Consider the following 27,370-nt stretch of genomic DNA (forward strand, 5'->3'; position numbering starts at 1 on the left):
CATAAACTGAAGCGCCAAAGAAACTGGTATAGGGATGGGTATACAAATACAGAGATATGTAAACATGCAGAATATGGCGCTGCGGTCGGCAACACTTACGTAAGACAACAAGTGTCTGGCGCAGTTGTTAGATCGGTTACTCCTGCTACAATGCCAAGTTATCGAGGTTATCAAGTGAGTTTGAACGTGGTGTTATAGTCGGCACAAGAGCAGTAGGACACAGTATCTCTGAGGCAGAGATGAAGTGGGGATTTTCCCGTACGACCATTACGCTAACATACCGTGAGTATCAGGAATCCCGTAAATCATCGAATCTCCGACATGGCTGCTGCCGGGAAAAGATCCTGCAAGACCAGAACCAATGACGAAGGAAGAGAATCGTTCAGTGTGACAGAAGTGCAATCCATCCGCAAATTGCTTCAGATTTCAGTGCTGGGCCATTCAACGGAACATCATCGATCTGGGCTTTCAGAGCCGAAGGCCAACTCGTGTACCCTTGATCACTGCACGACACAAAGCATTACACCTCTCCTGGGCCCGTCAACACCGTCATGGACTGTTGATGCCTGGAAACATGTTACCTGGTCGGACGAGTCCCGTTTCAAATTGTATCGAGCGGATGGATGTGTACGGGTATGCAGACAACCTCATGAATCCATGGAGTCTGCATAAAAGCAGGGGACTGTTAAAGCTGGTGGAGGCTCTGTAATGGTGTGGGGCGTGCGCAGGTGGCAAGTGACACGTACGCACATCCTGCCTGATCACCTGCATCCAGTCATGTCCATTGTGCGTTGCGACACCCCACACGTTCAGAATTGCTACAGAGTGGCTAGTTTGAACACTTCCGCTGGCCACCAAACTCCCCTGACATGATTGAGCATATCTGGAACGCCTTACGTTGTGCTGTTCAGGAGAGATGTCCACTTCCTCGTACTCTTGGAGTTATGGATTGCCTTGGAGGATTCATGGTGTCGGTCCCCTCCAGCTCTACTTTAGACATTAGTCGAGTCCATTGCACGTCGTGTTGCGGCACTTCTGCATGCTCTTGCGGGCCCTACACGGTATTAGGTAGGTACATCAGTTTCTTTGGCTCTTCCATGTAGTTGCTTGAAAAAGACGTTTACTCTTAGAAACGAGTTGAAAAACTTTAAATGTGCTGCAATTGGCAGCAGCGGTTACAGTGAAACATATTTTTTGGTGTTCGTATCTGGAGAAAACGATACCGACAACTCCTGTGTTATTGTGACGTGTTGTGCATTCATTTCATGGTCTGTACGGGCGAACTGTTTTGTCAGGTATTTATGAACTCACAAAGGTTCTGCCTCTTTATACTCCCTTTAAAGGGCACAGGATTTTGTAACAATTGCGTATTGTATAGAATACTTCACGACTCGTTGGATCGCTGGATGATACAAGCAACAAAATCGTATTCCGACGAACTTTACGATGTTTGCGATCTGTTTACGGAACAAAACAGCTGACTTCATGACATCGGCAGTCTATTGTCCCTTTCCCGTGTATACTGCCTCTCGCTGTACAATCGCATTTCTATTCAGAACTCTCAACCGATAAGTTGCAGCTGAATAAAGAAGGCAGAGATAAACGAGGCTTCGGAAAAGGAATAAATAACTCCATTTATCTCCACTCCAGTGGGCGGATTTTTTTCCTCGCTGTGGATGGAGAAGTGGCAGATATCGCGTGTTTTTAATAATGTATGAAGCCTCCGCGTTTGCTAGGGGAGTCCTTTCCACAGATTATCACAAAAAAACGACTGCTCCCCATTTACTAGCTCTCTTGCTAAGCGAAAGGAATGGAAATTGTATGTGGAAGGAGAATATCTCGCTACGCTTTAAGAGAAAAAGCAGCCTCAGAGCCTGTGAAAACAAAATGTGAATTAAATTCTATATTACTGCAACCATTTCTGAACCGCTGTGAGTGTTCATTTTTTGTTAGATGTTCTTAAGCAGCACAAATTTTATGAAATTTCAGCGCCTTTAAACTTCACGGTGTTTATTTTTATTTGGAATGCACTTACGACTCTATCCATTTCCCCGACGCTTCCTGCGCTATATTGTACTTTCATTGCTCTTTATTTTACCATTCTCTGTAGTCTTTAAGGAACGCTTCTGCATCGACAGTGACAAAGGACAAGAATAAGAACATCTGAAGAATATTCAAATTTGTTATTTCTACCGATATAGAGAATACTAACAATGATGTAATCTATAGCAAATTTCTTGTGTCCTATTGTACGCACGTTTTACAACCTGCAAAACAGGGTTATCATTCCTGTTTTCATTAAAGCTGCCAGTAAAGTGGAAACTTTAAAATTTACGGTAATTTTCAAGTTTAAGGTAAGCGTAAAAATATCGGCGAATGAACCGATATGTAAGTGGTGCCCTTATTAATAATGTGTATGAATCTAAAGCACTAACACTACAGAGGTCATCAGTCCCCTATAACTTAGAACTACTTAAACCTAACAAACCTAAGAACATCACACACATCCATGCCTGGGGCAGGATTCGAACCTGCTACCGTAGCAGTCGCGCGGTTCCAGACTGAAGCGCCTAGAACCGGTCGGCCGCTGTTTATAAGTTTGGGCAGTAACGACCAATGGTTACCAGTTGTACGATTAGCGGGTAGCAGCTCGCCGTCCTTGGGTCATGGCGCGTTTGTTACGGGGTGAACGATTTTTCTTGGCCTCTTCAACATACGGTCACCAAATGTCTGAATGTCGATATACTGAAGGACTGTGATTTTCCTAGTAAGACCGGCCTTAAATTATGACTACGGGCACTCTCACTTGATGTTCGCGCCCTCCATGGGACTTAACTTTTGGCGGCGGCATGCTCGTAAGTAGGGGTCCATTCGATGGGGGTCGAGTATGGGTTGATTTGGACCATCTCTCGGTTGAGGAGGTACAGCAAGTGTGGGCGGTGCTGCAGCTGTTCCATCATGTTGTTGCTGATAAATAAGGCATGACGAATATGATCGAATGTCGGATCCTATTGACGGATCAGGTTCCCGTTATGCAATCTTCCTATCGTTTGGCACCACCGAAAATGAAGGGGTTGCACAAGGAAATAGAGAAAATGTTGGCCGAAGGTACCATCTGACCGTCCATTACACCTTACGCTTCCCTCATTTTCCTTGTGAAAAGCCCAGTGGAGGAGAGTTTAAACACAATGTCGATTACTGTGTTTTGAATGTCAACGTGGTACTTGAATCACTCTCCTTGTTCGACTTGCATCACTGCTTCACGTGGTTATGGTTCAAATGGCTCTGAGCACTATGGAACTTAACTTCTGAGGTCATCAGTCTCCTAGAACGTAGAACTAATTAAACCTAACTAATCTAAGGACATCAGACACACCCATTCCCGAGGCAGGATTCGAACCTGCGACCGTAGTGGTCGCGCGGTTACAGACTGTGGCGCCTAGAACCGCTCGGCCACACCGACCGGCTTCGGAGGAACCATGACAGCAATGCCGGCCGGCTCATGTGGTTAGTCGGGGCAAGATAATTTACCGACCTGGACGTCAACAAAGCCTATTATCAAATTTCACCAGCGCAGGAATCGAAAGCTGTGACGGCTTTTGTTATGGATTGGAACCTGTACGAATTTGACCTGTCCCTTTCGGAGTGTCCACTGGAACAGCGGCCTTTCCCGTTCACCCGATTCTGTTTTAGGTGATATCAAGCACAAATTAGTTTCTAATTTCCTGACTGACGTCGTCATTTATAGCAAGACTTCTCCTGAACATCTGCAGCACCTCTGTCAGGTGCTGGAAAGGTTGGAGGAGGCGGGGTTAAATTAGCGCAGCCATAGATCTCCTTTTCGGATCATTTAGTTTCGGCTGATGAGGTTTGTGTGGATCATCGCGGACTTGGGCAATTCACAGTTTTCACCCTCCTAAAACCAAAAAGAGAATAGCTCAGTTTATAGATATTACGATTTTGTTTTCGAAAGTTCGCACCGAAGTAAGCTGAATTGACAGATTCATTGAATTTATTACCGAGGAAAGGGGAAGAATTCAGTTATCTGAGTTGGCAGCTCCATTGAATTTATTACGAAGGAAACCGGAAGAATTCAGATGGACTGAAAGTCAGCAAGCTGCCTTTGACGCCCTGGTTTCAGTGACGCCACACTATTGGCGGTCCCTAATTTGTCTTAGCCCTTATTTTAATATCTGATGCTTCAAATTCATGAACAGCAATCGTGTTGCTGAATGAACAGGGCAGAGAACGTCACCCTATTGCTTATGTGTCACGTGCTTTAATGACTGCAGAGGCGAAATATTCGACCTACGAGCCTGAGGCCCTCGTTGTCCTACTCTGGACTGAAAAGGTCAACTTTTACGTAGAGCACCCTCGGTGTGGTTTAGAAATTGACAACCAGGCTCTCTCACGGGTCCCAGCGCGCACCCCTAAGACAGGGTGTATTGCGAGGTGATCGGTGCGCATTTCTGCAATGAAGTTCTCAGTAAAGCACGTAAGGGACAGCGAAAACTCCATCACTAACGCGATAAACGGTATGTTCGAGTCTGGCGGTGAGGAACTTTCATTTTCACGAGTGTCCCAGCAGGTAGCGACTATTAGTACAGTCTTGGCTGAAGTGCCTGAGATGTTGGCTGATCTTGGTCAACATCAAGACTGCAACCCAGGGTAGTCACATATTAAACAGCGTCTTCAGTCTGGGGAGGAAATATCCGGGTAGCAGCTTAGAAAGGGAACTTTGTGTTTACAAACCCAGGATGATGGTCAATGGAAATTTGTTTGCCTCGAGATCTCATTCCCACCATCTTTAAATATTATCAGTCGCTATTAGGTGGACACTTAACATTTATAAATCCATACGCAGGATAAAGCAACATCTACATCTACATCTACATCTATACTCCGCGAGCCACCTTACGGTGTGTGGCGGAGGGTACTTATTGTACCACTATCTGATCCCCCCTTCCCTGTTCCATTCACGAATTGTGCGTGGGAAGAACGACTGCTTGTAAGTCTCCGTATTTGCTCTAATTTCTCGGATCTTTTCGTTGTGATCATTACGCGAGATATATGTGGGCGATAGTAATATGTTGCCCATCTCTTCCCGGAATGTGCTCTCTCGTAATTTCGATAATAAACCTCTCCGTATTGCGTAACGCCTTTCTTGAAGTGTCCGCCACTGGAGCTTGTTCAGCATCTCCGTAACGCTCTCGCGCTGACTAAATGTCCCCATGACGAATCGCGCTGCTTTTCGCTGGATCATGTCTATCTCTTCTATTAATCCAACCTGGTAAGGGTCCCATACTGATGAGCAATACTCAAGAATCGGACGAACAAGCGTTTTGTAAGCTACTTCTTTCGTCGATGAGTCACATTTTCTTAGAATTCTTCCTATGAATCTCAACCTGGCGCCTGCTTTTCCCACTATTTGTTTTATGTGATCATTCCACTTCAGATCGCTCCGGATAGTAACTCCTAAGTATTTTACGGTCGTTACCGCTTCCAATGATTTACCACCTATGGCATAATCGTACTGGAATGTATGCGCATTATATTACATTTATCTACGTTTAGGGAAAGCTGCCAGCTATCGCACCATGCATTAATCCTCTGCAGGTCCTCCTGGAGTACGTACGAGTCTTCTGATGTTGCTACTTTCTTGTAGACAACCGTGTCATCTGCAAATAGCCTCACGGAGCTACCGATGTTGTCAACTAAGTCATTTATGTATATTGTAAACAATAAAGGTCCTATCACGCTTCCCTGCGGTACTCCCGAAATTACCTCTACATCTGCAGATTTTGAATCGTTAAGAATGACATGTTGTGTTCTTTCTTCTAGGAAATCCTGAATCCAATCACAAACCTTGTCCGATATTCCGTAAGCTCGTATTTTTTTCACTAAACGTAAGTGCGGAACCGTATCAAATGCCTTCCTGAAGTCCAGGAATACGGCATCAATCTGCTCGCCAGTGTCTACGGCACTGTGAATTTCTTGGGCAAATAGGGCGAGCTGAGTTTCACATGATCTCTGTTTGCGGAATCCATGTTGGTTATGATGAAGGAGATTTGTATTATCTAAGAACGTCATAATACGAGAACACAAAACATGTTCCATTATTCTACAACAGATTGACGTAAGCGAAATAGGCCTATAATTATTCGCATCTGATTTATGACCCTTCTTGAAAATGGGAACGACCTGCGCTTTCTTCCAGTCGCTAGGTACTTTACGTTCTTCCAGCGATCTACGATAAATTTCTGATAGAAAGGGGGCACGTTCTTTAGCATAATCACTGTAGAATCTTGCGTTTTACATGGCGCCTGGCCCTTGCTATGTAAAGATATAAGAAGGATCATTTGGCAGTGCTAAGTTGGAAAAACCAAGTTCGGGCCGTATGATCTGTTTTCCGCGTTCCACACTCGCCGAAAGTTCTATAAAACGTCTTTCCATTGATTATGTCGGCCTTCTTTCCTGGACTAAGGCGAGTTACACTGTATTTTCGTTGCTGTGAACATCTTCTTGCGTTTTGCATGGTTGATGCGGAGCGACGGAGGCCAGCACTAAACATCACGCTCTTTGGTCTTCCTGTTACTGTCGTCAGTCATAACGCCCAGCGTTTGTGTCTGGTGTATTCCGCAGCTTTTCTTTTTGGCATAAGACTCATTACGTCACCCCCCCCCCTCCTGTCACCCTCAACCGTCTTCTACGGAGAAAATTAATAGGAACTTGAAAGAAGCACTTATCACTCGGACGCAACATTACCTCCCTTCGTTGAGTTTTGCTCTTAACATAGAGAGGCAAGAAGCTCATCGAGCTATACCAGCGTCCTTAATGTTCGCCCGTCCTTTAAATTCACCATTATCCAACTTGCTTCCATAACAGGCGATTTCCGAGGTTCTTAGTGATAATTTTTAGAGGGCGAGAGCTATCATTGTCAAGTCCCATTAAAGGGAAGCATTATGCGACAACTGTGGGCGACGGCATGTCAATTTTAGGGTGGGGGATGTGGACTACGTTCGCAACTTTGGAGCTCGTGACAAAGGAGGCAAGGCACCTAGTAAGTTTATGCTACGTTTTCTGGGTCCGGGGCGCATCCTTGAGATTCCCACTCCTTTCACACTGTGAGTGAAGGACGAAGCGTCCAACCATTGGAAAGGGTGTACTTGAGTCAGGCTAATCCTACTGGTACTAAATGGTATATCTTTGTTTTTCCTTACTGACCTACCCCCCGCCCTCCCCTCCACCGAGAGTTTAGGCGAGGGGGGTGGGGTGAGCAGAGGGGGAGGAATGGGATAAGCCGTCGACAGCTGGTATTCAACTTCAGTGAGCTGTGTTTCCGCATTTTACATTTTATTGGTGATTACCTGAAGGAGCCCGCTGGTATGTGCTGAACTCCGTCTGGTATGTAAATTAGCTTATCTGCTTAGAGTAAGTGATTTTAAAGATTTAGGACGCCTGACTTTAAGTAAAAACTGTTGTTTACTTCTGATTTTGATCATAAGGCTTTGGGTCCTATGATTGGTTTTAAGTTTAGATTTCTTCTTGGCACCGCGTTTAGTTTAAAAAACGGATCCACTTTAATCAGTGGCAGTGACTTGGTTCTTGCAAATTAGTATGAGTGCTGCAAAGTAGGTGAATTGGTCAGTAAATGAAATGCCTCTAGTTAAAAAAGCAATGACTTTATTTGACGTGTTTCGGGATATGCCAATTGGTTCTCGCAACTTGTACTGCATCCCATCCTTAGCGTTTTGCGTGATAAGTAGAATGTCTAATACGACACTCTAATACCTGTTTTTCAATTAAATAAAAACAGTCTTCGATTCTCGGGTTCTCCCTGTTTTATACGCACTCCAAGTGTGATATCTTTCAGAGCTGAGCTAAAAGCCTTAGTTTTGTCTTACCATTTCACTGTTTACGAGAGTGTTTGCTGTACTTGTTGCAGTGGTCAACTTACTTTCAACTGCCTTGTTGTACTCTGGATGCTTGGTGCCGAGCTCAACGCCCGTGGCTTTTTATGCCGCCAGCTGGCTTGTGCTCCCATCTGGCGTCAGGCTGGTCAACTTTAATTCATAAATGTTTAATACGTTTGATCTTTTGTAATCCTTTTAAAATTGTGAAGCGTGTCTGAACTGTTTAACATCTCGTATTTGGAGTTTAATAGTTTTTCTTAAAGTTGATCAATATTTTCATTTTAAACAGGGAAGAATCACGTTCTCTAAAAGTACAGATGATTTATCAGTTTTGGAGCACAAGTATTAATTAATTTTTTTGTTGGGTACTAAAAGTTTGGAGCAGCTACTTAATAACAAATTATGATCAATGGTTTTCCTCAGCCATTCCTCTAGGACCTAACTAATCATAAACCAAAACAAACGTCGTTTGAATAACACTTATACACCCCTGAACGTAAATGCTTCCACTTGAAACGTTCATAGTTGCTTCTTTACCTTGATTAATGAAAAATACTAGCTAATAAAGTTGCAACACTGTGTTTCGGGAAAAGAAAAAGTGAATTTTTACTGATTGTGTACACTACAGCAAGGAGCTCGAATGCTTAAATCCGTAAATCTGGGAGTGTAATTTGCTATTTACCTACTGTTTAATCTACTATTTCTTATAATCATGTATTTGTGTCGAAATGCTGAACAGTGCAAGTGGTGTATTAATCAAAATGCAATCTGATAAATGAGTAGCCGAAACTGAAATCGTATAACTGTATTTTAATTAACTTCAGACAAAATAAAATTAGAAGACCAAAACTGTAAAACATATAAGCTGTCCTGTGAAAGTGTATTGTGCAGTACAGTGAACAGTGCTACAATGCTGACGTCACAATACACGACTTTTCTACATAAATTACTAACCAAATATTGAAAGAATGACCCATCAAAGAAGTTTCTTCAAACTGCATCGTAAATTTACGTACGCAATCTGAATGACAAAATTCTAGACACTGAATAATACACCTACGAATGTAACACTACACTGTGAACAAATAAAACTGTATGCATATGAAACGTGAACTGAATTTTACCTAAACTGGTCTGGGAATCAATTCTGAGAAGCAAAGTTAACTGTAAATGATTTCACTGAGTTCTGACTAATGTAAAACTGGCCCTAATGAATTTTCATATACCTTTCCTGTGGCAATGGAAACTCGGTACTGTTCAAAGTGATGAACATAAAACATGCAGCACAGCAGCAACCAAGCTAAAAGGAAAGAAAGGCCTTGCGCAGTGCAGTGCGAGGACACGTAGCTATTCTAAGCACCTTCTGCTTCAATCTTAATGTGTTCTAAAAAGCGCAGTGCACCTACACACATAATCAGAAAATATAAAACTCTTTCATGAGGAGACTGTGATGGAATTTGAACGTGCTAGATAATTTTAAGTAATTTACCATTTAAAAAGTGTGCATTACGAAAAGTGATTGTCATTACTCAACAATCAGAATTATCTTTACAATAATTATCCTTTATCACAAAAATTTTCCTCTCATAAAATAATTACCGAAAATTTTAAAGAAGTGGTAAAGCTTACTTCTGAGTGCAAGCTGTGTGAACTGATAACCTTATTTAGTCTCGTCTGAACAATGAACTACATAAACCAAATCAATAAAGAAAAAATTTCAATAACACTTTCTGTGTTTTCAAATACATAACAAATACGCACAAGCAAGCAATGCAGCAACAATTTTACCTCATAATCTTCACTTGTCCAATTAATCTTTACCAAATCATAATTCACAATTCATCCTTCTCTATATTTTTATCTCTGCGCACTGCAGTCTGTTTCTACCCACTCAGTATCACACCCTACACCCGAGTCTTATTAGTTTCACTTATAATGCCTATTGCAGCGACAATGCTACGGCAACCAGAGTTCACAGTGCTGGTGCTCAGAACCTCTGTGGCATAACTTGTGGACTGTCGACAAGTACTGTTTGAAAAACGTTTTGCGTCAAATATGAAATATGACACATCCAACGAACAAATAAAGTTCACATTACTTTCCTTGAATACCAAAAACAAACTAGAAACCTTACAAATATAGTACATGGCGCTGTCACCTATGGCGGAAACCGCGGTTGTGCATCTAGTCGAACTAAGAAGGACCACAGAGCAATCAGATTTTTGCTCTAAGTGAAGTTCGCAAATATTAATCCCCACAAAGTCTCCAGAAAATCTACTTTGAAACTCTACGACCATCTTTAATATGCCAAAGCAAGGTCGTTTTTTCTCGCCATGACGTGTGGCTGTGCGATACGAATCTTCGTCTCACAGACAGGTGTTTTTGTTTCGATTCTTGGCTGATGGAAATTTTTAAACAGAGGTGGCTGCCCTACTAGCAATTCCATGAAGTTTAAAATTCATAACGAAGGAGACAAAGTCAGTAGCACACAAGTCTGGTAATCACTGGTTCGAGTCACGTTTTTCTTATTACTTTTTATGTTCAGTTCGAATACCAACCTCATTTAAATATAAATTGGTCAACCAAACGCATCAAAAAAAGTTTTGCATCATCCCGGTTCCCAGAACTCCTGAAGATCGACGTTGACTGTCGATCACAGACACAGTCCCTTTGACTGCTCAAAGATGTCACTAAACCGGCCCAGAGATGTAAACAACCATGCATGAGCAACGCCTATTAGATGGAGAGGGTCCGACAACCGATCAGTTCCAGCCACGAGTCGTGTTGACTGCAGTTCAACCATACCTAGATGATCAATACCGCGGTTCGATCGCATCCGCTTTGTTACTTTGTGCCAGGAAGGGCCCTCAACAAGGGAAATGTCCAGGGAGCTCGGAGTGAACCAAAGCGATGTTGTTCGGACATGGAGGAGATACAGAAAAACAGGAACTGTCGATGACATGCCTCGCTCAGGCCACCCAAGGGATACTACTGCAGTGGATGACAGCCACCTGCCGATTATGGCTCGGAGGAATGCCACCATGTTGAATAATGCTTTTCTTGCAGCCACATGACGTCATTTTACGACGCAAACTGTGCGCAATAGGCTGCATGATGCGCAACTTCACTCCCGACGTCCATTGCGAGGGCCATCTTTGAAACCACGACACCACGCAGCGGGGCATAGATGCGCCCAACAACATGCCGAATGGATCGCTCATGTTCGGCATCACATTCTCTTCACCGATGAGTGTCGCATATGCCTTCAAGCAGCCAATCGTCGGAGACATGTTTGGAGGCAACACGGTCAGGCCGAACACCTTAGACACACTGTCCAGCGAGTGCAGCAAGGTGCTATTTTGTGATGGCATTATATTGGGCCGACGTACGCCGCTGGTGGTCATGGAAGGCGCCGTAACGGCTGTACGATACGTAAATGCCATCCTGCGACCGATAGTGCAACCATATCGTCAGCATATTGGCGAGACATTCGTCTTCATGAACGAAAATTCGCGCCCCCATCGTGTACATCTTGTGAATGACTTCCTTATGGATAACGACATCGCTCCACTACAGTGACCAGAGTTCATACATGAACGCTATCGACCATGCCTGGGATAGATTGAAAAGGGCTGTTATGGACGACATGACCCACCAACCACTCTGAGGGATCTACGCAGAATCGCCGTTGAGGAGTGGGACAATCTGGACCAACTGTGCCTTGATGAATTTGTGGATAATATGCCACGACGAATACAGGCCAGCATCAATGCAACAGGACGTGCCACTGGTTATTAGAGGTACCGGTTTGAACAGCAATCAGGACCACTACCACAGGTAGGTTTCGCTGTATGGTGGTACAACATGCAATGTGTGGTTTTTATGAGCAATAAAAAAGGGGCGGAAATGATGTTTATGTCGATCTCTATTCCAATTTTCTGTACAGGTTCCGGAACTCTCGGAACCAAGGTGATGCAAAACATTTTTCATGTGTGTATATACTAATTAAAAGATGTGTGATTGATATTTTAGAAAAATGCCCGTCTTCTCATTTTTAATTACATATCACACACAAAAATCCAGTATTCATTGCAAATACACGTTCTTAATTACTGATTTTTGCAAAAGATTGTTCGAATTTAAGAAAAATTACAAATTAAACCCATTTTTCATCCTTATGTAGTTTATGCTTAATTGGAAATATTCACGGACATGGAACTTTGTTTAAAAGCCTGGCAGAGCTAGGAACAGGGCCTAAACTACGTACTTGATAGGCAAGCACTCTACCACTCATGCACAAGAGCTGTTGCCGAAACTCGACTTCCGTTTTGCAGGTTAAAGACGGTCAGAAAAGGGCTAAGTCGACTCTTTCGAGAATTTTTGAGAGTAGCATCGAACTGACTTTGTGACCGATATTTGTGTTCTGAATTTAACTTACCACAAATACTAGGGGTGTTCAACAGGTAATGCAAAAAAATGGTTCAAATGGCTCTGAGCACTATGGGACTCAACTGCTGAGGTCATTAGTCCCCTAGAACTTAGAACTAGATAAACCTAACTAACCTAAAGACATCACAAACATCCACGCCCGAGGCAGGATTCGAACCTGCTACCGTAGCGCATCAAACCAGTCTCAGGACTGAGGACAACAACAACAACAACGACATGTATCGTAGGGCAACTAATTTTTGTTTTGTGGGAGGGTGGCTGAAAGATGTGTAATTATGTCTGTGGCTGTTGGCTTTCTGAAGATGTCAAATGTGTGTTTATTTTTGTCTCTTTTTATTGCTATGTCCAAAAAATGTATTTGCTTTTGTGTTTCTTTCTCCATGGTGAATTCAATATTTTTATGAATGTTGTTTGTATCCGTATGAACTTTATCAATTTTCTTTCTTGGTTCATCTACCACACAAATTACGTCATCCACATATCTGTACCAGGAAACAATTTTGTATCCTGTTCAAATGGTTCAAATGGCTCTGAGAACTATGGGACTTAACTGCTGTGGTCATCAGTCCCCTAGAACTTAGAACTACTTAAACCTAACTAACCTAAAGACATCACACACATCGATGCCCGAGGCAGAATTCGAACCTGCGACCGTAGTGGTCGCGCAGTTGCAAACTGTAGCGCCTAGAACCGCTCGGCCACTCCAGCCGGCTTGTATTCTGTATCAAAGATTGTGTTTTCTATGTGGTTGATGAAAATGTTTGCCAGTCTTCCTGAAATAGTGGATCCCATTGGAACCCCATCTTCTTGTACGTAAAATTCCTTTTCAAACTGGAAGTAATTTTGGGATGTGATTGCTCAGACGATTTTAGTTATTTCCTTAACATTGTCTTCAGGTAGTTTGTTGTATGTCAGTAAGTTCTCTTTAATAAGTTTTATTGCGTCAACAGTGGGCATCGAGTTGCACATGTTCTCTATGTCGGAAGAGATGAGTGATGCTGTTTGTCGGATGTGTTATGAGTTCATTTGTGTTTTTCGCTGTTCTAGTGTTTTTCATTTCATAATCAGATCATAATGTGTTCATTTTGTGATCAACATATGCATCGCCATTAAAGATGCTTCACAAATAAATGAAGCGAAACGCATATAGCAGTAAACAAACTGCCTTCAGTTAGTTGCATAAACGGAACATATCTCCACGAAAGATATTCCCATTGACATAATATTACCATATACGCAGAAAAAAATATCGAATGAAAAACAAAGAAGCACCGACCAAGAATCGAACACGGACTAGCGATTGGTATTGTAAAGCCTCGACGGCTCGAGCACCGCCTTCGCTTTGCAAGACACAAAGAACGATTGGTGCCCTAGCTATAGCATGAAAACACAAAACGTTTATAATTCGAACGCTATTGACTTTTGACTCCTTATTATATTAACAAAATGTGTTTATTTTTAGACATTCTTACAATGTATATCAGCGCAAATGCGATGTCTTCTCATCGACTTTGACTTTCATTTTTTCAGAAACTAGGCAGTACCTAGCTAAAAGTCGAAAGACGTACCCTTTATTTTCATTATGCCATTTTCATTAGTACCAAAATCTGTGACCCACATGTCAGACCCATCCCTGTCTCACCCCCTTCCTCCCCTCCTTGTTAATAAAGGCATTTGCGCAGATGTATGGTTTTCATCGTAATCCAAGATCCGAAAGCAGGTTCGCAAAATGAATGTCGAAAATAAAGAATGAATTAATTACTGAAACCGATTAATTCCTGAAACACATTGAAAATCGGATGTAAAACATTTTTTATGATCCTGTTCAAAGCTGTACATCTGTTAACGCTGGTAAAAAGAAAACGTAAATGTAGAGAATTGTTATCGCAAATTCGAAGTGCTTTCATGAAACCTTCCACCGGGACCGCAAAATTTTCCACTAAGTTCATTGACCGCGGTGAACGAGACTTCCTCTGAGAATAATAATAAAGCTGACAATCAAAACTGGAACATCCGGCCGACCTAATCAGTTCATGAATACGAAAGCAAAGTACAGTATATTCGGAGAACTTTCGCAAATGGTTCCCGTAATTGTATTTCGTTACGGTCCGCGCGGGCAGTCGTAGGCTTTCAGACCCAATTATGAGTCGCAGATGGCGCCGGGGGGCCCCGTATCATTTGAATGATTAAAGTGAGTGGCCGGCCGGCGGAACTTATTGCAGTTTCCGTATAATTCGGGGACAATGGCGGAGGCCCGGCCCGGACAGGTGTGCGGCAGAGGGCTTGAATAATGCACACCCCTCCACCCCTCCCCCCCTCCCCCCTGTCCCCTTTCTCTGATTGCTGGGGGATGGTTGGGGCAGAAATCTGCACTTGACCAAGCGTACGCTACAAATCCCCGAAAGATTTTTGCGTGAGAGGGTCAGGTTCAAGCAGTACGACGATATCTGTCTGTCTTCAAAGGTCAACTTCAATCTCATTTTTAAATTAAGTAGCTGTCCCTACTTCACCCACAATAAGATAATTGTGGAGTAGACTAGAGTAGATAACCAATGTTCAAATGGAAGAAGTAGAATGTTAAAATTAAGGACTGTTTTTGTCACAAAATATTTTACCGTTTTATTCATGCTGGTATCTGTCTCCAGTTCATAAACAATAAAACGACGTCCCTTTCTTCCCACCTCAGCCAGTGCACTCGTATTTCTTATTTTTATATTTTTACTAAAAACACATTTTCAAATCACTATGTGGTCATCCTAATTTAAGTTTCCCAAATTACTTGTCGTGGGTATCGGATTTCTTTTACGTACGTGTCACTAATGGTTTCCTACCTGTTTCCTCACCGTCACTTCATCATCATGACTTCCGATCCTTAAGTGGCAGCACACCGTTGGCAAGGTACTGGTATCAAGAGTGAAAAGAGTGAAACTGTTAACAGTATTACCTTAGTCAATAAAAAGGCCCTTCTAAGTGTTTTTCTCGCTAGCTACAAAAAAAAAAAATAATCCTGAGAAAGGCCGTTTGCAGTAGTGGCCGAAACGTCGGAAGTTTTATACATTGACAATGCCGACACAGACGCAGAAGACTTTTATTGAATGTGACAATATTCGCGGAAGCCTACGCTTACAGATATTACCTTAGCTCACCTGAGTGATGGATATCCAGTCTCCAAGCCCATTATTCATGTACCACCCTCAAAAACTTATTCTTGAGCGAGATAGGAACATTCAAGAAACGAGTAAGAGCAGTACATATGCTCCAAACCGTAACATGCCCTTTAGAAACCTTCGAGAAACATGCATGAAACGAATCAACGACAAATTACGTATCGCGTTGTAAATTCAAGGTTTTGAAAATAGATGAGATATTTTTACAGTAAATTCAACGGCCGTACATTTATGTTGTGCTTTTAGCTTTGGTTTATTCTTGAAATTTTTCTAAATTTAAAATTTATTTTCAGTGTAGTGCACCATCACATTCCAGACACTCAGCATCTAATTTTAGTTCATCATGTAAGTGCCATTTAGGCGACTGAAGACGAACTAAATTTGGGAAGTCTCTAATGAGTAGAAGCAATATTATGATAAGAAATATCTCATGCGTTCGCTGTTTCTAGCTGTTATAACCCCTTCATAAAGTATGTACCTATTAATTGACAGCTGCTAGTCAAATATACTATGCCAAGCGTTAGGAAGATAGGTGTATTAAAGCAATCTATGATCGCTGTATCAGCATTTTAAATAAATCTTACTGCAGTACGTTACACAAGGTTTAAGAAGTACTAGCTCGCACAAGAACTTTGCTGGACGGTGGAATTCCTGACATGCTCGAAATGCTCTTTTCCCCACCGGATCGAAGAACGTTCACCGACGTCGTCCACGTGGTGCGCACGCAATGTGACGCACGCGATTTCATTTTGTGACGTAGTACGCCATGCTTATGAAGTAGATCATTTTATTGGTAGCCCTGGACCCACGTTTTTTACCAGTCCTCACCAGATTGCTTTCTGAAGGGTCACCGTTTTTAGTGTAGTCTACTTGAGAGATTTAATTAGAGTCTGCTTTTGAACGTAGCTAAAGATCGTAGCTAAAAGCTAGAGTGACATGAAAGAACTCGTGTTTTCATAGAAGTAATACAGTTGAATGGCATTTTAGTATTCTCGACACGTTTGCTACATAGAGCATATTATGACACAACTGGTTAGGTTAGGTTAGTGTTTAACGTCCCGTCGGCAACGAGGTCATTAGAGACGGAGCGCAAGCTCGGGTTAGGGAAGGATTGGGAAGGAAATCGGCCGTGCCCTTTCAAAGGAACCATCCCGGCATTTGCCTGAAACGATTTAGGGAAATCACGGAAAACCTAAATCAGGATGGCTGGAGACGGGATTGAACCGTCGTCCTCCCGAATGCGAGTCCAGTGTGACACAACTGAGATGTGGTACTAAGGGAAAGGCAGATTTCGTGTGAACGGGGCCAAACTCAGTTACCGTTGGTTGCTCAGTTTTTTTAAAAATAACGCACACTTTATTTGGAACCAATTGCATATAAGGTTGACAATAAGGAACAATTGCTAAATTTGACTGTTAAGACAATATCTAATTAAAAATTCTTTAGACAAACTGCATTCACGGCTGAAGGCCTTACTGACGAGAAATTCAAATCATTTGTCGGTTGAAGGCCCTAACAGTAATTACTCAAAAACAATTTGACAGCTGTAGGCCTAGTTAGCAAATTCTTACTAAAATATTATAAAAAAGGGAACAATCATATTAAGAGACAATATCTAACTAAAAATTCTTAACATAAATTACGTTCACGGCTGAAGGTCTTATTGACAACTATCACAATCTGACCAAATCAAGAGAGAAGTGGGCCTCAGACAGTGCTCCAAGGATCGACCTGGGAAAGTCGCTCAACTTCGTAAACGATGAGACAGGCAGCCACGAGTTGTATTCACTTAACTGGATGGCAACTCAACTTGTGACAGTTTAAATGCAGACCAACACTCTTGCAAAATCTACCTAATATCTGGTAACCAATGCAACAATGGAATAACCCCAGCAAGGTGGAACCAGCGGACAGCACTGCGTCTTCAGAATTTGGTGTTTAGGACATCCAGAAGCAGAAGGAGACCACTACGATCAAGGTAGTCCAAAAGAACAAAATACCCGAACCTCAATCAAGGAAGTTGTCGAACTACATGCGTTACCGGACAGCAGCGACAGGTACACTGCTGCGAAAATGCGCTAAACTCCAGGGCAGGTAACTGGGGCGTTATCGGCCACTAGGTGGGTAAATAACGCTGGTTGAACTTCATCAATAAACACAAGGAGTTCACTGATTAATAATAAGTGGAGGATGGCTAATTAATTTCGCCAACTCCAAACACTTCACTTGTTGCACTTCGTCTCAGTGACCCTGTAAGCAACAATGTGCGAACAAATGGCGTGATCTCAAAAGAGTGGAGGTTTCACTACTGGATTAATGATCACTCAAATCCAACGTTCTGGATCCGGTGGACAACGAGGTTGTGGCCCTCGCAACTACAGCATCTCGAGCCGGCAGTGCCTGCATGCCGCCAGCGGTCCCGGCATGTTCGCGCACTGCCGGCCCTCACTGCTGCTCCGTCCCAACCACAGTCTCTGACACACACCAACCTGGAAAACATTTGACATCCCTCCAAAGATAGTACCACCATACTAGATATCGATAGCCGCTGCTGCTGCCACTCATGGACAGACAACGCTAGCAAACATTGTGGCGCGAGTAAACACAAGAAGAAAACGAGACGCCACTAAACCTATTACACAATGCCAACCTACCAACGGCACCAACGCGAGCCGCAACACGGCTCAACAACCTGTTGTAGCAATAACTAATGCACTTCTCCCACTGTTTTTCATAAAAATTCCATACATTGCTACCACCTTTTGGGTAACTCTTTGGAAATATTGTAGCCTGCTTAAACTTCGAAGGTCAACTTGTTGCTCAACATGCAATTGTACTTTTAGAACGAGCGAAGCAGACAGCCTTCCCCCCCCCCCCCACCCACCCACCCAATATTTTTAGTGGTACCCGGATAATGTGCAAATGAAGCCCCTTCTAAACACACCAATATTTTTCAAGGACACAGGACCTGCCCTCGGCTTAATACATCATGTAACGTAACACCATAGTACAGTAACCTACCTGGATGTCTTGACAGAATAAGCCCGAAGACATATTAATTATTAACCACGTCTTTATCTGTCGAGCAGTTCGACACAGAGACTTTCGTAGAGTGCCCCTTTGTAATTCCTTTTCCTTCCAGAATGAGACAGCCACTAGGTTGAAAAAATCTTTGCTTGCAGTTATCTCGGAATCTTATTAAAGTTCATTTATATTGCCATAGTTTCCGCTCTCCAGATCTTAGTAGACTGCCTAATAAATATCAAAAGTGGCGCGCTATCTTACGACTGCCTTCCCATTCAGTTGAATAGACTGATCCATTCCTGCAGTGAAGGAGTGTCATCACAGGGAAACTGCGCGTTATATATATTCCAAAAGAAACGAGCCGGAGGCTGTAAAGTAAAATCCGCTGAAGGTATCGTAATACCAAAACCTACAGAAGAGCACTGAGGTCTCAGACTCCCCGGTAGGGGGACGTGGGCACACAACAAGTGACAACAGACCGAGCACGTGCACGCGTCGATTTTCCACTGCACTTGGTACTGCTGAAAGCAAAGAAGTGGAGACGTCAAAAGAAGTACCAAGGAGGTGTAGCGCGTTTCCTTACAGTGGAAGGAGCACAGGAACGGAAATTCGTCGAAGAATGAACAAGTGTACGGAGCCCCTGTGTATGGCCGTTGGAATTCCAACGCTCAGTCCGACCAGAGGGACAATGTCTGCCACAACAACTGGCCGGTCAAAAGAACGAGGGCAAGCATCTGTCGACAACGGTATTGGTAGTGCGGTGTGGCGTTCCAGCAGGAAGTGTGTAATCGTCCAGCGATATCCGCCCTTGGCACTTGAGAATTATCTGTTGCACAGACGAAGTCTGAAAGACGAAGCTCGGTGGTAATAAGGTGTACAGTTCCTTTTTTTTTTCACTTAATGTCTGGTATACTCTTTAATTTCTGATACAGTGGTCTTAAGTGAAAGGGACACTGAGCTGAGCTTACAGTTATCCTACGCACCTCCTGAACTACCTAGGATGTGAAAATCACAATTTGAAATCTTGAAGCACGCCTGTACATCGTTGGAATTGCGATCTTGGTAGGGCATGCCTCGTGAAACGTATCTACTCTCATTTCATCGCTTGCAGAAACGCTACGTAACTGAATATGTTTATAAACGCTTTCTCACCATGAATATTATTCTGAAGTATACCCACCTTCATCTTGATTGCCAAAGTGCTGACGATGACTGAATGGCCAACCATGATTTCATAAGCACAAACACTCACTCACAAATTAAAATAAACTAAACGACCAGCGTGAGTTGCCGCTTAGAGTGTGAGGAGGAGGGGGGGGGGGGGGGGGATTTAAGGAAAGAAGGCAAGTATGCCAAAAACCCAATGATTTATGTGTAAGATAAATTTATTATAGTCCCTGCACAACACATTATGTGAATTACCAAGTCGTGTGACACAAAACAGTAATCATATGCGGTAACTGTTTAACAAAAAAAGGAATTATCACACGACGCAAGCATACCCTGTCTCTCGACTGCCATAGCCTATATAATAATAACGCTTTTAAATATAAATCGTGACGCAGAAAGAATGAAAAAATGTGTATAAAATTGTTACCTTCAGCCCACTCTATATAGTTTCTAATCCGTTTGATCTTGCCGAAGACCCATTGAGCCACCAGCGTTACCAGAATCTTGCACGGGTTAAACACCCTCCTAATCACAGGGCTAATGTATACACTGGTTAAAACATTATGTGTGTCCACCAAGCATCCCGTATAGCAGCAAAATTCAACAAGCTCTTAGCAGGTATCTGGAAGTACGGGACACCAGATGGTTCAAATGGCTCTAAGCACAATGACACTTAACATCTGAGGTCATCAGTCCCCTAGATTTACAACTACTTAAACCTAACTAACCTAAGGACATCACACACATCCATGCCCGAGGCAGGATTCGAACCTGCGACCGTAGCAGCCATGTGGCTCCGGACTTGAAGCGCCTAGAACCGCTCGGTCATAGCGGCCGGCTGGGACACCAGATGTCAGCGCATACACCACGTCACGCTGTTGGTTTTTGGGCTTGCAGCTGCTGCCCGATAACGTCCCGTATGTGTCCATCGAGTTCAGCTCAGGTGAATTTGATGGCCAAGACATCGACCTGAATTCGCTGCTTTGCTTTCCAAATAAATGTTCAAATGGTTCAAATGGCTCTGAGCACTATGGGACTCAACTGCTGAGGTCATTAGTCCCCTAGAACTTAGAACTAGTTAAACCTAACTAACCTAAGGACATCACAAACATCCATGCCCGAGGCAGGATTCGAACCTGCGACCGTAGCGGTCTTGCGGTTCCAGACTGCAGCGCCTTTAACCGCACGGCCACTTCGGCCGGCCCAAATAAATGTGGCGACAGCATTCCCGTCGATATGATGATGGTTTGCGGGCTAGGGCGCTAAACAGAAAGCTCAACAGCGTCCGGGCAGCGCTGTCGAGGGAGACATCAAGCGTGAACCGAAGCGGGTTGTCTGCAATGACAACTGTCACGGTGTTGGATTATTACTACAGGTCTAAAGAACTCCTGGTGAACGTCCCCCATACTGTAACAGTCCCCCCATCGGCCTGTGTCCTTGCGATGGTGCATGTTTAGAGGAACCGATGTATTTGGACACCATCAACCTGGCGTAACAAGGAACGAGATTCATCCGACACGACGGTGACACGAGTCCATTTATACACGATACAGTCTCAATAACCGCGTGCTCATTACAGTCGTAACTGACCATGTCCTTGGGTCAGCTCGAGACACACAGTGGTCGTCTATTGCCGACCAACATATTCAACAATGAGCACTGAACGGTATCCTCCGAAACATTTGTGCCCGAATCAACGTTGCTCTCTGTCGTCAGCTCTGCCACAGATACTATACTTTACAAATCGGGACAAGCTTCCGACCTTCACGTTCTCTGATGAATTGTGCACGTCCAACACGTTGTTTCCGACACGTGGTTTCGCCATCCTTCAACCCGTTTCCATAGATTCTCACAGTAGTAGCATGCGAGCAGCCGACCAGCATCGCCGTTTCCGCGATGCTATCCAGACACTGGGCTGTAATAATCTGCTGTCGGCTACAGTCGTTTATGTGACATGATTTTCTCAATTTGTATTGCAGATAGAATGATGCCCCATTCGTCTCTGCTCTGCTCAGTAATAGTCTGAAAAGCTTGCAAGAGTGTTCAGGGCGGGGTGTGCTGAGAAATAAGGGTTAAGAAAAAAAATAGATTCGTTGCCCCATTTGTGAGTTAATCAGCATTGAAGTTAGCCACTCAGGCCAACGAGATTTCAAATTCAGGTGACCCGCCAAAGAATGTGTCGCCAAACGTGTTCTTGTTTGGTTTTCTAAATCCGAACAAGAGAGTGATACACAAATTTGACATGGGACGTTAGTAACGATCGAACCTGTGCCAAAGGCCGAGCGGTCTCGTGTGCTATCATCTACGCTATAATAACAATTCACATTAATTATATCTGGCGGGCCGCTTGAATTTGCTCGCGCAACGGCCTGATTGGCTAACTTCAATGTTGATTAACTCGGAACGGCGTAAAGTATCGATTTTCTTCTTGACAATTATTTCTCATCACAACCTGCCCTGCAACATCTTTACATGTTTCTCCCACTGTTTCTAACCACGGCGTATACTTTCCTTATCGCATCACATCCCACAGTGCCACCAAGTGACATTTAGTCACGTGGGGGCAGTGTGTAATACCCTTGCGCATATATTTCCCCTGTTAAAAAATGAATTCGATCGTATTGTAAAAATTCTTCTGACTGTATCTACTGCTTCTATGAACCGCTTCGGATCGTGCGTGTGTTGCCTTGCATTTTGTATGAGAAAAATCGATTTGAAATTGTATTAGCGAAGCAAATAGATAGCAATATGACCACACATTCATAGTATTGAAGGGTTTTTCCGCACAAGGGAAATCATTAAACTTCAGAAGACTGTGAGTTCATTGTGACTTTACTCATGAGAAGTACACTATTTTGTGTACTATATGGTAACCTTCGGAGAAAGGTCGCCCGTATTATCAGAGCTTTTACTATCACTTATCATTCCTTTCTTTAACAGTATCGTAAAAATGCAATAATTCACAGTAATTACATTATTCTATTTTTAAAGTTTTGTTCATTTAATTAAAGAGAAGCTTGTATTCAAGTCTACAGAAAACCACTATTCAACTAAATTAGAAACATTATGAAACTTCATACTAGAATCGAGTTCCAGCAACATGTTCCATCTTACCATTGCAGCTTTTATTTTATTCATCAAATAAAAGAAATTGAACTCATAACGCTGTTAAGACACTGCTGCTATGCAAAAGACATTTAATTTGTAGCAATTTAGGATGGTACGTCATGTTATGTTAACCGGAGACCTAGAAACGACGGAGAGGCTCCGTTCCCGCTGCAGCCACAGTGGTCCACAACCCCACGACGACTACCGCAGTCCAATTCACCCCTCCACCGCTTCACATCGAACCCAGGGTTATTGTGCGGTTCGGCCCCCGGTGGACCCCCCAGGGAACGTCTCACACCAGACGAGTTTAACTCCTACGTTTGCGTGGTAGAGTAATGGTGGTGTACGCGCACGAGGCGAACTTGTTTGTGCAGCAATCGCCAACATAGTGTAGCTGTGGCGGAATAAGGGGAACCCACCCGCATTTGCCGAGGCAGATGGAAAACCGCCTAAGAACCATCCACAAACTGGCCGGCTCACGGGACCTCGACACAAGTCCGCCGGGCGGATTCGTGCCGGGGACCAGGCGCTCCTTCCCGCTCCGGAAGGCCGTGCTTTAGACCGATCGGCTAACCGGGCAGGCAGCAATTTGGGATAATAAATGATATTTGCGTTCCGTTTGAAATACTTTTCAAGCAGTTTGCAAATCAATTACTGGTTTATAATTATTAAATAAATGAAAGTCTCTTATGTAGTTTTACTGACGAAGAACACGTATCATTTACTTGACCGATAAAAAAAAAAGCTTTTGCTCTGTGATCACGAAACTTAATATGGTACTTTAGTAAGTGTTGTAATTAACTTTGTACGATAACAAGTTTCAGTGCTGAGGATGTGGACCAGGAAACTGCCCCTGGTAGCGTTACATAGGTAGACAGTTTTTGGGCAAGAATTTGGAACAAGATTAATCTTATTTTGACTCTTAAGCACTGATCAATGCATTCTACAGCTCTTTTTACGACTTTGTCTGAAGGTGTGAACGTTGAGACGAGTGCAATGTTATTTACCGATCGCGGAAGTGCAGTGGTTAGCACAATGGACTCGCATTCAAGAGGATGACGGTTCAGACCCGCGTCTGGTCATCCTGATTTAGATTTTCCGTGATTTCCCGAAATCGTTTATGGCAAATGCCGGGATGGTTCCTTCGGAAGGGCACCACCGCTTTCCTTCTCCATCCTTCCTTAATCCGAGCTTGTGCACCGTTTCTAATGACATCGTTCTCGACGGGGCTTTAAACACTAACATCTTCACAACTTTGGTCGAGCCGTTTTATGTTGGCACTGTACTGTTCGGCAAGCTCCACTCGAATGGGCTGACTGTGTGTGACTAGGCGCACACACACTCCCGTTCTACAGCTTCTACGAGTGGTGCCCAGACAGTAACGCACCGCATTTTTTTCTTCAACAATTCTTTATTGAAATATTGAGAATTATACACACGAAAGAACGTTGTTTTATCTATACGCCCTATTTTTCCACGTAATCTCCATCCCGTTCTATGGCCTTCCTCCAGCTCGAAACGAGGCCACGTATGCCCTGTCGGTGCCAGTCCTTGTCCTGGTGGCGCAGCCAGTGCTCCGCTGTGTGAATCACCTCCTCATCGTCCTCAAAATGTCTTCCACGAATAGCATCCTTTAATGGCCCAAACATCAGCTCGCTGCAACATGTCAGGTGTTACAGCCGTGTATGATCTCCTCTACCGCTGAAAATCGTGGAGCTCCGCTGAACCCCCTTCTGATGACCTCATCCCCCGTGCCCAGCAACTAGCTGTATTTCTGTCGACAGCAGATGCTCCATAGACTTTGCCCAAGCGTTTGTGAAATATTCCCCACAGATTTTTGTTTCTCTGCTGCGCGTTGGTTGTAACGTACATCACCTACGGACGCCATTTTGAAACTGTCTTAGAGCAATGCTATCTGTCGGAAGTGACGGAAACTTGGCGCGCCCACTCAGGAGACTTCAAATAATACACACGTAACGTTTCGCATTCGCAGAATTGTTTTCGGATGAGAAAAAAAACGAGGTATATTACTTTCAGGGTAACCGTCCTAGTTTGGCGCCCATACACGTACCTCACAGAGAGGGACCTATCCCCTGCTTTTCCTTCGCTAACATTGTGCTAGTACCATTGTCTATGAACGCTATACATGGACCAGTAAAATTACGACAACAGATACAGAACATCATACGAAAACATAGTAATTTTTAATTACGAAATTATTTTACAGAGAAATAAACGAATAAAAAACTATTATGAAAGTGTATAAAATAACATGTCACGTACTGTGGTATTACCAGTGAGTGATAATATTTTGTCTTATCAGTGTATGTGCCTGTGTATTTGGCGACAGTGACTATAACTCGTTCCCAGATACTGTAGTCGTGATTCTGTGTCCAGGCGTCGAGAGGTCAGAGTTTACCTCCAATATAACATGCATGTATAAAATAGTGCAGTTGACAGTGTATAAATTGTGCAGTTATAAGTGTATAAACTAGTGCAGTTGAAGTCGTAAGTTCGTGGCTTCTACAAAATAAATTGATGCTAAATCACAGCATGACTAAATTTTTTCAGTGTATACCATACAATTCAGTTACAACTAGCAACTAACATTTTTGTTACACAGACTCAAGTTTTGCAGTTTGTCACACAAATTTCAGTTGAAAATGACATTTTAGTTACAGAGAATGGGGTATGGCTGAAGAGTGTGAACGGTCCAGATTCCCAGGGGGCTCAGATGGATGGTAATCTGGCATGGAAAGCGCATGGTCAGGATCTGCTTGTTTTCAATCGCTTACGCCATACGGTATCATACTATGCGTAATTCTTCCAAATCGCAGAGGATATTATTGGCTGAGAAAAGGGCAATTCTAGCCATATGTCATGTACGTTCGCAAATCTGTTGTCTGCCATTTTTAGGAGTTCGGAAATTCTGAGACAGATCTCTCAATACACAGGGTATATGTTTTCACTTGAGACAAAAGCGACTCACCATAAAAAAGAATGTTCTAGATGAAAAGTTAATACTACTTAAGCGTACATCTGCCTGTGCTATAGCTGACCACTTCCTAACCACTCCTCCTGCGTGGGCGGCGTCAACTAATGACCTCGTTCTCGACGGGGCTTTAAACACTAATATCCTACTCAGCCAATGTTGTTTCATCACAACTTTTGTCGAGTCTTTTTATGTTGGCACTGTACCCCCTCCATTTTTATTGTGTATTCAGATTCTACACCAAAAAATACGTACTGTTTACTCAGTCCACTGTTTTCCATTCATGGTAGAGGGCGCCGTAGCAGACAAATACTAGGTATTCCTGTTTTTGGAATTTAAGAACCGACGTCTTTGTTCTACATATCATTTACGACGTGAGTGTAGCCGTTTGTGGTGTAACGGTTGATATTTATGTTCAAACGTTACTTGAGTGTTGGAAATGTGATTGTACAACAAATAATATGGCTAGACATTGACATCTCTGACAAATAAACTGTTTGCGCGGTAATGCAGTTCTGTATTCTCTACGGGGTCGATTGTGGTGAGTCCTCAAATCATCAGAATGCTTGATTTCAGTGGCCGCCCTCGAACCCCGCCATCACAGTGACAGATTTCGATGTGTGTTTCCATCCAATCACCTTAAGTCTCGCGCTGGTTGTTAGGCGGCTACCTGGAGAATAAAAATCACAACCACTGCAATGAGGTAAAATGTCCATGAACTAATAGTGACAGGTGCACCTGCCATGGATATTTACCAAAATCATACACTCCAATGGCGAGCGGCAAAGGGACTCACCGAAATCAGGCATCCCGATGGGCACTAGTACATCGACGTCGTTGTTTACGCTATACGTATTTCCCAATCAGAAAAAAAAATGGTTCAAGTGGCTCTGAGTACTATGGGACTTAACATCTATGGTCATCAGTCCCCTAGAACTTAGAACTACTTAAAACTAACTAACCTACGGACATCACACACATCCATGCCCGAGGCAGGATTCGAACCTGCGACCGTAGCGGTCGCTCGGTTCCAGACTGAAGCGCCTAGAACCGCTCGGCCACCCCGGCCGGCTGACAGGCGCTTATTTCGGCCCCTTTCCACAACTTAAACCACCTGACCTGTCCTGTGGGTTTAGCAGGGCGTTTCAGTTTGTTCGTTTCAGTTTGTTTCTGGAAAAAAATTATTTATGTTGTTGATTACGTTGATATGTACTCAGAGCCTTGTCGACCACATAGGACAAATTTGGTCTTTTATTTCATGTATTATTTATTAATTGACTTTTCCCGTGATTAAGGAAATTTGCTCCTCAGTTTGGTCCTACAGAACTAGATGTATAAAATATAAATAAAAATTAAACAATGCAGAGAAGTTGTAGGTGGCAGTGGTGGTGGTGATGATGCATGGCGTGGTAAAGTTGGCTGTGAGTTTTGGTTCTCCCTTTCCCCTCCCCCCTCTCCTTAACCCTCTCACGCTAGCGAGACAGCCGCTGTTGCAGTATCGGCAACGTCTGCATGCGCAGCAGTCGCTCCGCGGCGCTTTCGCTCCA

This window comes from Schistocerca serialis, chromosome 1 (assembly GCF_023864345.2).
Source record: "Schistocerca serialis cubense isolate TAMUIC-IGC-003099 chromosome 1, iqSchSeri2.2, whole genome shotgun sequence".
In the NCBI taxonomy this organism is placed as follows: Eukaryota; Metazoa; Arthropoda; class Insecta; order Orthoptera; family Acrididae; genus Schistocerca; species Schistocerca serialis.